Raw genomic sequence first — 4,694 nt, forward strand, 5'->3', positions numbered from 1 at the left:
AAAAAAAAAAAAAAAAAAAAGAAAAAAAAATACAGGAATCAGATACATCTATTGCTTTTCTTGCCCTCCCCTCTGCTTCATCTTCTCTCTTCTTGAATCTGACACACTCACACTCCCAGATTTTCTTATTGGGCTGTTTTGTTATTAATAGTTTTAGGTTCAGCTGCTTTGCATAGAGACTCCTAAACACAATTCCTTTTTTTCTCTCTCTCACAACCTGAGCTGATGGACAGCCCTGAGAACCAGCAGCTCTGCTCCCTGAGATCATCCAGAGACCCACATTCTTTCTACCTTTTTGTCCCACTGTATCCAAAAGTTGCTATTCACATCCCCGTTTTCAAAGCTAGCTAGCTACTACTGCGGCCTGCAAAAAGGGGGAAGGAGAAAGTGGAGGTAGCACATTTCACTTCTGCTCACACCCCGCTGGTCAGAGGTTGGGAAATGTAGTCCCTAGCTAGGCAGCCCTGTGCTCACTGAAATCAAGAGGAGTATAGGGGTTCTTTAACTGAAGGAAGAAGGAGGGAGGGAATGGACTTTGGGGGACAATGAGCAGTCTCTACAGTAGCTAGTTCAGATATAGGCTTAGAAATGCCAGGCTCAGCTGGGCGTGGTGGCTCACGTCTGTAATCCCAGCACTTTGGGAGGCCAAGGCAGGTGGATCGCTTGAGTCCAGGAGTTCAAGACCAGCCTGGGCAACATGGTGAAACCCTGTCTCTACTAAAAATACAAAACTTATCTAGGCATGGTGACGCACACCTGTAGCTCCAAGTGAGGATCACACCTCAGCCCCCTGACCCCTGAGTGTAGGTACCCAAGTACAGAGCTCAGGGGCTCAAGTACAGGGGTCAGTGGGCCAAGTACAGAGGTCAATGGACTGAGTACAGGGGTCAGGGGGCCAAGTGCAGGGGTCAGGGAGCTGAGGTGCAAGGATCACTTGAGCCCAAGCGGCAGAGGTTGCCATGAGCTAAGATTGCACCTCTGCACTCCAACCTGGGTGACAGAGTAAGACCCTGTCTCAAAAAAAAAAAAAAGAAAAGAAAATGCCAGACTCACCCAGTCAGATCACAAAGACACAGACATTTTTCATATTATATCTTTGAGAAGCCTCAGCTATGGGTGCAGTATTAATCATGTCTCCAGGAAACGTATTATGTCTCAGATATGCCAAATACTTTATATACATAAACTCATATAACCCTCACAGCAAACATGTGATGTGGATACCACCATTCTCATTTTAGAGATAAGAAAAAATGTATTTACAGCAGTAAAGCAACTTTCCCAAGCTCAGACAGCTAAATGGCAGCGTCAAGGGATAGGGTAGAGGGAGGTGGTAGATTTGAAATAAACCAGACAATTGGGCAAAGCTTCACGCTAATAGAAATGGGATTGAAAGTCAGGCCTCCATGAGGTACTAGAGTGTGGACCAGGAACCAAGGACAATGGCAGAAGGCCATTCAGCTTGGATAACCCACGATGCTAGGGTTAAATAAATGAGCCCTAGCTTGATTCTCATTAAGACACTGAGCAAGGGATGTGGTTACCCTGGGGCCCACCAAACCCTGAATCTAGTAGTAACTCTCCTTTTCTGCCCCAGCTCACTGGGTGGGGAAACCCCTGTGTGGTGCTGTAATCAGTTTCCACGTTTCAGGACCAGTAAGGGACTCTCCCCCGATTCAGTCATTCAGTACATGTATTGGGTGCCATCCTTTGATCAGAACTTAGGAATATACAGGTAAACAAGAACAAAATCATGCCTTCTCTCACAGAATGCACAGAAGAGAAAGCAGACACTGGATATTGTGTTCGCAATAATCAGTAGCAAATGTTGCGGTAGGGAAAGTGCCAACTGATAAGGTCCATGGCCTTCCTGATGTGAAGAGAGAGAGGTAGCCTCCAACAGGAGGGAGGGACCATTCAAAAGCAGGAGGGAGGAATCTTTTCACAGCCAGGAGAGAGAAGCCCATTCATAACCAGGAGGGAAAGGCCCATTCACGAACAGGAGGGATGGGTCCATTCACAACCAGGAGGGAGGGGCCCATTCATAACCAGGAGGGAGGGATCCTTTCACAACCAGGAGGGAGAAACCCATTCATCACCAGGAGGGAGGAGTCCATTCACAACCAGGAGGGAGGGGCACTTCATCAGAAGGGAGGGGCCCACTTATAACAAGGAAGGAAGGGCCAATTCACAACCAGGAGGGAAGGCCCATTATTTCCAGAGAACTAAAGGAGAATGGTTTAGAACTAAAGGAGCAAGTGACCAGGAAGACTGTGGGGACTGAGAACAAGGATGAGCTGAGACAACAACCAGGGAAGTATTCTGTGTAGACCACAGAACACAAGTACTGCTGCTTTAAGCCACTGTTCTCTGGTTGCCAAAAGAAGATGGCATAAGAGTTTTTAAAAGGACCCAGTAATTAAATTATTGTACTATTGACTTGCTTCTTGAATCCTCATTTCCAAGATGCTGACTCTAATTTATTTTAATTTGATCTTTTATCAAGGACTATCTTTTTCTGGTGCCTCCCTAGTATTGATGCTTTCATTTAATCACTTCAACTTCACTGATCTGATTCCTTTCCCCTATCACTTTTTTGGGGGGCAACCAGAGCTTATGACAGACAACATCCTGTAAGTAACCAAGTTGCTGCAGAATGTTAGTGACAATCACTACTGCTAATGAAAATAAACTACAAGAATATTTGTATCATCAGTCCACCTGTCAGAGGCATCTGAACAATGGCAACTCCATCTCGAATAGGGGCTAAGTATAATAAGGCTGAGACCTCCAGGCCTACATTCCCAGAGGGTTAGACATCCTAAGTCACCAGATAAGGTAAGAGGTCTGCACAGGAAACAGGTCATAAAGACGTTGCTGATAAAACAGGTTGCAATAAAGAAGCTGAATAAAACCCACCAAAACCAAGATGGCAACGAGAATGACCTCTGCTGTCCTCATCGCTACACTTCCACCAGCGCCATGACAGTTCACAAATGCCATGGCAACAACAGGAAGTTACCCTGTATGACCTAAAAAGGGAGGCACAAATAATCTGCCCCTTGTTTAATATATAATAAAGAAATAACCATAAAAATTGGCAACTTGGCCTGGGACAGTGTCTCACGCCTGTAATCCCAGCACTTCGGGAGGCCGAGGTGGGCAGATCATGAGGTCAGGAGTTTGAGACCAGCCTGGCCAACATAGTGAAACCCCATCTCTACTAAAAATACAACAAATTAGCTGGGTGTGGTGGCGGGCACCTGTAATCCCAGCTACTTGCGAGGCTGAGGCAGGAGAATCGATTGAACCCCGGAGGTAGAGGTTGCAATGAGCTGAGATTGGGCCACTCACTACAGCCCAGGCAACAGAGCAAGACTCCATCTCAAAAAAAAATAATAAATGGGCAACCTGCACCACTTGAGCTGCTCTGCCTATAGCCATTGTTTTATTCCTTTACTTTCTTAATAAACATACTTTCACTTTATGGACTTGTCTCAAATTCTTTCTTGCCTGAGATCCAAGAACCCTCTCCTGGGGTCTCGACCAGGTCGTTTTTCAGATAACACAACTAGAGCACTTCTTGAACATTTTGTGTTTAAAGTATCTTTCCCAAATGTTTTTAGGATCAGAAACACTCACTATTGTAAAGGAGAATTAAGTGACTGATAATGAACAGAGTTGGTGTTGTTACACACACGAGCTAGGATTGCAGGCTGTTAGGTAAAGAATGGGGAAGGCAGTCAGGTGCAGTGGCTCATGTCTGTAATCCCAGCACTTTGGGAGGCTGAGGCAGGCAGATCATTTGAGGTCAGGAGTTCAAGGCCAGCCTGGCCAACATGGTGAAAACCCATCTCTACTAAAAATACAAAAAATTAGTCTGGCATGGTGGCGGACACCTGTAGTCCCCACTACTCAGGAGACTCGCTTGTACCCTGGAGGTGGAGGTTGTGGTGAGCCGAGATCATGCCACTACATTCCAGCCTGGCAACAGAGAGGGCCTCCATCCAAAAAACAAAAAAAGAAGAAGAAGAATGGGGAAGGCTACATAGTGAGTGTCCTGGAGTGTGGACCTTCATTATTGATGAGGTCCAGAATTAACTCAGTTCACAAGCAATGACAGAACAACAACAACAACAAAAAACCTTGACAAAAAGTAAAAAACAGCAAAAAATTTAAGAAGCAGTGCTGAACCCGGGAAGCGGAGGTTGTGGTGAGCCGAGATTGCGCTATTGCACTCCAGCCCAGGCAACAAGAGCAAAACACCATTTCAACAACAAAAAAATGGCAGTGTTTGCACCTTCAGAGGGTGCTAAGATTTGAATCTTTGTCACCTCCAAAAATTCATGTTAAAATTTAATCTCCAATTGACAATATTAACAGGTGATTGAGCCATGAGGGGATCTCCTCTCAGGAATGGACTCGTCTATTCATGGATTAATGGGCATCATGGGAGTATGACTGGCAGCTTTATAGGAAATAGAAGAAAGATGAGAAACCAGCACTCTCAACCCCTCACCATGCAACTCTCTGCACCAACTTGAGACTCTGCACAGAGTCTCCACTGGCAGAAAGCCCTCACCAGATGTAGCTGCTTGACCTTGGACTTCTCAGTCTTCATAACTGTAAGAAATAAATCTCTTTACCTTTTAATTTATCTGGTCTTGGGTGTTCTGTTATAAGCAACAGAAAAT

Source organism: Cebus imitator, unplaced genomic scaffold (genome assembly GCF_001604975.1).
Source record: "Cebus imitator isolate Cc_AM_T3 unplaced genomic scaffold, Cebus_imitator-1.0 Scaffold198, whole genome shotgun sequence".
NCBI lineage: Eukaryota > Metazoa > Chordata > Mammalia > Primates > Cebidae > Cebus > Cebus imitator.